The following is a 7,569-nucleotide window of genomic DNA, read 5'->3' on the forward strand; positions in this document are numbered from 1 at the left end:
GTATGATACTAATTTTAATAATCTACACACAAGTGCCAAAGTGACTAATCAAAAAATTGGTATTCACAGTTATATGTAAAGGTTTTGATTCTGTTCATTTCAAGTGTTAAAGATGCAATTTTCTAGGACAACATTTTGATTGCATTTAATTTTGCTGTGAAATTTGAAAGAAGACCTGAGATTTTCTGATTATCCTCTTCATAATATTATCTCTGTTTATTATGTTCTAGATGGTATCCATTTCTGCATGGGATTATAGTTTCCACAAGCACACTATAGATTTGGAAGATCCTTACCAACCAATTTGCTTTGGTTCTTTTCACATTAATCTTTTGCTAGCTTTTTCTTTTTTAGTCTCTTTCAAAAACATGTTTAGTATGCTTCCATTTATTTAAAAAAGTACAAGGATAATACAGATCACAGTTACAATGGGTTGAAACACATCAGATATGTTAAAAATCCATGAAGTCTTCATGATTTATTTAAGAAGCTCACTTTTGAATATAGGCAGATAAAGGAAAGGAATCCAGGATTTACTCTGCCTTGTATATTAGAATTGTACTTCTTAGTGACCAAAGAATTGATGAGGGGAAGTTTACTTTTAAAAAGATAAGTGAAGCTATACAATAAGACAATAGATCACAGATTATAGGCTAAGTGAAGTTACGTATTAAATACATATTATCCTGTAGATTTTTGTCTAGTAGATAAGCAAATTGTTCCTGCCCAGTGGAAAAGGTAACCCCAAAGATAAAATGCTGACCAGTTTGGTATATGATCTAAAAAACCGATTCTAACATTCCTTTATTAAATTGATAATAAATTCCTAGCACCTCAGAATGTTCTTTGAACTACTTTTTTTTTTTTTTTTTTAAATGTGATGATAGCAGTCTTATATTTGAGGCTCAGGAAACAAACAACTGCATTCCAAAACAGCTAAATATGCAGGTCTAAAAAATGAAGGTACTTTTTAAATTGCTGTATTCACTCTGAAGTCTGTTCATCTCCATCAGCATCCCAAAGATGACACAGGTGACCTGCTCAGGTATAGAATGAAATGACACGCATGCTGTACCACTGACATCACAGGACAGTTGCCTGTAACAACTGGTCTTCTGACCCTGGGCTCCAGCTGCACTTGCTCACAGATTGTCATGCTCAGCCGGGAAAGCAGTGGTCTAAGCAACCTCTAGATCATGCCCACACTGTGCTCCCAAAGCTGGGTCTATGACTGCCTCTGGTGGGGCAAGAGAAGCCATGGTGACAAACTCCAAGTTAGGATCTCCAATTAGTTTTCGAGCAGGTCACAAGAAGGGCTTTTCAAGTTGTATTGACTTTTGGCAGAAATGTCATAGAATTTCTTTTGGTGGAAGGCAATAGATTTTGCCTTACCTTTCCTGTCCTTAATGTCTACTTTGTTGCCCCATTGCACAGTGGGGATGTTTTCACATACTTGTACTAGATCACTATGCCAGCTAGGCACATTCTTGTAAGTAATTCTTCATATTATATCAAACATTATAGTGGCATACCGGGCTTGGATATCCTAACCATCTCTCAGCCCGCCAAATTTGTCCTGACCAGCTATAGCCCATACCAGGAACTTCATAAGTTCTTTGTGGGTATGGAACACAAGGGGATGGACCTCAACAATAAGGTGGTTACATCTTTTCAAATTCACCAATCAGATGACACTTCACAAATGTAGTTTTTTCAGGACCATCGCCAACCAATATAAGTTTCAACTGGACTTGGGGTTGCAGCCACTGTGCTCTTGCTTCTAGAAGTGTCTCCAGCCCATCTGACTGAGGCTGGACTGCTTTTTGTATATGACATTTTCTCAGTAATGAATTGAGTAAAATCCTAGATGTGTGTTTATGTTAAATTTGCATGAAAGTCATGATTTTACCTTTTTGAAAAATACATTCAGCGGCAATAAGTAATAAAATTAGTAAATGAAGAAATGATACAATCAGTATTCTGAGTTGCTTTGCAACTCCTAATGAATTAATGGGTCTAAGCAGCAATCATCAATTGCTAACAACATCACCTACAAAAAAGAGACAGTTAGGTAATATGTACCTTGTGGTGGAAATATACCATATCTTCTATGAAGCAGTCCTGCCAGAAGTACTGAACCTGAATCTGAAGATACAGGTCAATGAGTGAATTAGGCTTCCAGAAAACTCGCATTGTGTTATTAATGATAATTTAAAAAAAAAATACAACCCTTTTATTTTATCCTCTCTCTGTTCCTTTCAGTCTGAGCTAGTAGTGATCTGCTGGTGAACATTTTCAAGAACCCTGCCTTTCACTCATGCATATCTAGGAATTCACTTCATTAGCAAGAGGCCCCTCCTTCCGACATGTCCCTGGATATTCCCATCTCAAATGTGGCTTTTGCTCAGCTGGCTGAGGAGATCTGTGTGTGGCATGCGTTATCTGTGGCGTGTCTGAGTACTCTGACCTACTGATTTTTCTCAGTTATTGGGGAAACTCTTCAGTGACACCCTCAGTTGTTTCTCTAGAGCATGATTTCCTGGCAGTGGTCTTGTAATTTCAGCATCTCTTGCAGTCTAAATAGGCTGAGGTTCCCAAAGTGTGAAGTCCTGATTCCTTGTAAACAATTCTTTGCTGAATTTCTCCCTTTCCTCTCCGCTTTTCTAATGAGCAGCAAGGGAAACAAAACAAAACTATTCACACTTTCACCACTTGACTTGGAATCTTCTCCACTAAATACCTACATTTCTCTTTTAAAAGTTTTGCTTTTTATAGAACCACAGGCCACAGTTCGGCTAAGCTGTCTGCCACTCCATTACAAGGATTTTCTTTCCCAGACAATTGAGGAAAGTCTACAGGGAAGGAAAGAACAACACAAACAGAAAAACTGACCCTTGAGGAAGCAGAATTAATCAAACACCCTCTCCTTTCCCCCTTATCCCCTTATAATGACCTATAAAAACTTAGAAATACATTGTATTCTACCCAGAGGATGAAATTCTATACCTGCGGGGGGCGGGGGGAAAGGAGCTGAAAGTTGCCAATAGTATATTCCTCATTTTCTTCTAAGTTCTCACCAGCAGCACCTTTAATGTCTGTCCTGTTTTTATCAGCAGTGTGCTTATGATTTAGGGATACTTCAGAGTGATACATGCCTTCTCTACCATGCTCCTCACCTCTTTCTGTGTCTTTACTAAGAAATCATTATTATCCATATTTCTACTAAAGGTCTGCTGAAGTCACTGTAGACTTTTTCTGTCATGCTCCTCAAAATTGTTCTGGCTTCTGCCACTGCCCCATTCTAATTAGCAATGTTTATACCAGTCTACAAACTTAATACCCCTTTGCCAAATAACCAAACATATTCTGAAGAATAGGATGTGGACATCCTTGGGAGACCATTCTTTTACTTACTATATATGTTCACCCTAGAAGGGGTTCCCCAGGAAGCTGCCCATTTATTGGCTGCTCAAACTCAAATGAGTCTACTGTTAGCAGATGCTTGTGGATATAGACCCTCTACTTATTTAAAATATGGGGAGACAGTAAACATTCATTACCTATCTGAGGAAAGTCTTCAAAGTATTGAAAAAATAACTTAAACTGATATGGAGGAAAGAAAGTTAAACAAACAACCTTGCCTCCTCTCCCCACACATTTTAAATTAATAGCCTACAAAAATTCAAGAATACATTTATATTCTACCCATATATCAAGAAAATGTAGTAAAAAGGAATAACAGCAAAAAGAACTCTTAGAAATTAAAAATATGCATACAAGCATATATATACATATATACATATGTATATGTATATATGTATATATACATATGTAATTGTTGAAGATAAGAAATCCCCTTGAAAATAACATGAGATGCAGAGGGGAGGAGGGTGAGGGTTAGGTGAGCCTAGTGGTGGGTATTAAGGAGCGCATGTATTGCATGGAGCACTGGTTATGGTGCATAAACAATGAATCTTGGAACACTGAAAAAAAATAAAATAGAATTAAGATGTTTAAAAAAGAAAATAAAAAAGAAAATACATGAGATGGAAGATCAGTCCAAGAAGTTAGTTTCAACTGATCAGATTTCCAGGAGAGTGCTGACAAAGTGGAGTGAAAAGTATTCCTCCCAAAATGAAATTTTAAACTGAATTTCCAGAACTGAAGGGAAGCACAGGTCTTGAAATAGGAAAGTCTTCTGCATGAGAAATGAGACATCTGTGAGATGACCTTAGACATCTGTAAGAAATTTCAGAAAATCAAGTATAGAGGATTCTAAAAGCTTTTTATAAGGGAAAGTAATAAATACAATAAGACATAACTAGTTTGGACATGTCAGGATCAGTACCACTAGCAGATTACAGAGTAATTCTTTAAAGTTCAAAGTAAAAGTAACTTTAAACCTAGAATACTTATGCCAGTCAAATTATTAGTCATGAGTGAATATGAAGTTAAAGACCTTCATATATTAAGGGATTCATAAAATTTGTCTTTCATAATACTCCTCAGTCAAGGAATCAAAAACAAATAACTGTAGTAAGAAGACATAGGAGGAGTGAGAGGATTATATAAATCATCTAAATCTTCATATAAATGGCAGAGAAGAAATGGAGAAAATCTATATTTGAAATATAAAGAAAGCTTTAAGTACACCTTATTTTGCAACATGAAGAAAACCATCTTCAGAACTATATGTAGCCACATTTAAAAGTCATTGCTGCTGGTGTGTAGAATTAGGAGTGGAGAAAGACAGCTGCGGAGCTAGATGATGGTTAATTCTCATAATGAAGGCTTCATATCACTCTATGACTTCTGTACTTAGGGTTGAAAAGAAAAAAAAAAAGATTGCATCTTCCAGCTGGAGCCATGCATAGGGAGAGTGTGGAGAAGGTGCCTGCCATCCGCCATCCCAGAGAACACCCCTTCGGGCGCCCAGAAGTGTGTCAAATCAGATGTCCTCCCTTCACGTCTACACTTCTAGACCAACCACTTCCTGCTAGGCCCTGCTGAGGTGAGTGTGGGCACTAGTGCCCTTGAAGAGTACTTGTCAGATTGCAGTAGCCTTGTGGGGTTTCCTGGATGCGAGCCCTGTTGTTTTTCAAAGCTAGATGTTTTGGAGGTTCATGTCTCAGGTGCAGATCTTAAAAGTTAGGAATTTTTGATGTGGGGTTCAAACCCTTAGCTCCTTCAGGAGAAGCTCTGGGTTTTCAGTTCCCTCTCAACTGTGGGTGGCTGTGCTGGAAGAGGGGCTTATGGAGAGATTGTGTCCCAGCCTCTCCTATTCCTTTTGATGTGGGCCTTCTCTCATTTTTTCAGACCTGTAGAAATCATGCAGTTGTTAGTTTTTTGTTTTTTGTTTTTTGTTTTTTTTTGTTTTTTGTTTTTTGTTTGCAGGGGAAGTTGTTGCGTATGTAGCTGTAGGTTTGGTGTGTTTGTGGGAGAAGGTGGGTTCAGGATCCTCTTTTGGGCCTAGCTTGACCCAGAACTGACTTTTGTGCTTAGGAATTAAATTGAGAAAAATGATAAAGCCGAAGGAGAAGAGTCAATTTCCCTTATTTTTGTTATCAGCCAATGTATGGGTAATTTTTATATTACAGTGCCTGTAGCTTTGAAATCTCTGGAATAAGAAGTATAGAATTAATTAGTGTACTAAGGCTTTTGTCACTTTAGATTTTAAGCTAAAAACTAGCTTAAATAGAAATGCTTCAGTGCTGCCTATAAAATGAGTATCCTAGCAACTAAAACATATCCCAATAATTAAAGTCTCCATGTCAGCAACATTTAGACAGCAAGAGAAGTAACTGAATTACCAGAAGTAAACATCTAGCCATATGTTCACGGTGACCTTATCTGAGTGGCGCACTGTCTAGGTGCACAGGCAGTAAGAGTGGCCCTTCTGAAGTTGTCAAAAAACAATGAATTTGCTGTGCGTCATGAGATCAACTGGTGGAAACTTCCAGAGATTTTGCTTAAATTTCATGCATGTGCGCCACGTGATTTAGGTTCAGAGTCAATATCTATATGCATGAGTCCTGCCCTACTCGATAATTCCCTCAAATACTCCCATTAACAGCAAAGTAGATTTGTTCTCACAATAGTAAATGTCACAAGAAGTAGGGGAAGTTATAAATGGAAAGTCCTCTTACTAATGGACTTGAGGAGCTTCCAAATCTTTTCTAATTCAGAGATTGTCAGTGACTCTATACATATACCCCTCAGCACACCACTTACCAAAGGAGTTAAATATAGACAACTGTGAATAGCCACTGTTTTACTATAAAAAGGGGTATAATTGGGAATTAAACACTGGTAACGAAACACCATCAGCCCAAGATCTATTGATTCCAAATTGACAACATGATTTTGATTTTGTTGTGAAGGTAGGAAGGTGACGCCTCTAAAAAACCTGCAGTCGTGAAGGGAAGAAATAACCCTGGTCATCCTTCTCTGCCCATTTTTAGTATTAAAGACAGTGTGGTTCTTACTCAGGCTCTAAGAGATGGGCTTGATTGGAAGTCCCCTCTGCCTCATGGTTAACTGTGTCAACGTAAACTGAATTCAACTGCCAGTTCAGAATGGCAGCCAGGTGACTGGTGACATAGGATCTGGGTATGTTAAGTATATCATTTCTATCAACCGACTCTGAGACAGTATAGTCAAGAAGTTCATGTGTAAATGTGATCTGCTTTTAACAATTTATTTAACACACAATAAGGGAAAATGAAATTTTTATGACTGTGCAATTGAAACTTAAGACCTGTTTGCAAACAGGTTAAATGTGGATACAGCAAATTGTTCAGTGAATGCGTAGATACTGTTTGGAATTAAGGAATGCATAGTGGAATTTGGAGTCACTGTCAAAGAATCAATTATAAGAGGTTATAAAGCTTGCTAAAAAATAAAACACTGTAAAAGAAAAGGATAAAAATTATAATAAAATAGCAACTGAGAGTCTAGAAATCAGTATGGCAGCACATGTAGGAGAAATATTGATAAGAAAAAAAAAGAATTAGGTTGAGGGAACTTTAAAACTATCTGGCTGATTCTGATATAGGTACAGAAAATCTCTAAAAATGTGGTAAGGACAAAAATATTCCTTTCAATTTTCCACTGACTGATGAATGGATAAAGAGATGTAATATATATATTATATATATAATGGAATTTGTAATATGAAATATATATACACACACTATGGAATATTACTGAGACATCAAAAAGAATGAAATCTTGCCATTTGCAAGAATGTGGATGGATCTAGAGGGTATTATGCTAGACAAACTAAGGCAGTCAAAGACAAGTACCATATGATTTCATTCATATGTGGGATTTAAGAAACAACATGAACATAGGGGAAGGGAAAGAACAACAAAATAAGATAAAAACAGAGAGGGAGGCAAACCATAAAGACTTTATTTATTTATTTTTTAAATTAATTTTTTTATTTTTTATAAACATATAAGGTATTATTAGCCCCAGGGGTACAAGTCTCTGAATCACCAGGTTTACACACTTCAACAGCACTCACCATAGCACATACCCTCCCCAATGTCCATAACCCCACCCCCC

The 7,569-nt window shown here is 37.1% G+C and overlaps 1 long non-coding RNA gene and 1 pseudogene across 1 annotated transcript in view; one reads left to right on the forward strand and one right to left on the reverse strand.

The window, feature by feature from the left end:
- Positions 1 to 1,142: 1,142 nt before the first annotated feature.
- On the reverse strand, positions 1,143 to 3,153 carry LOC132024124 (GTP-binding nuclear protein Ran-like; annotated as a pseudogene).
- Positions 3,154 to 4,826: 1,673 nt separating this feature from the next.
- LOC132025101 (uncharacterized) overlaps positions 4,827 to 7,569 on the forward strand; it is a 75,271-nt gene continuing 72,528 nt past the window's right edge. Inside the window, exon 1 of the long non-coding RNA XR_009406415.1 lies at positions 4,827 to 5,011. This is a non-coding gene — a long non-coding RNA (uncharacterized LOC132025101). The remainder of the gene's footprint in view (positions 5,012 to 7,569) is intronic.

This window comes from Mustela nigripes, chromosome 9, assembly GCF_022355385.1.
Source record: "Mustela nigripes isolate SB6536 chromosome 9, MUSNIG.SB6536, whole genome shotgun sequence".
Lineage (NCBI taxonomy): Eukaryota > Metazoa > Chordata > Mammalia > Carnivora > Mustelidae > Mustela > Mustela nigripes.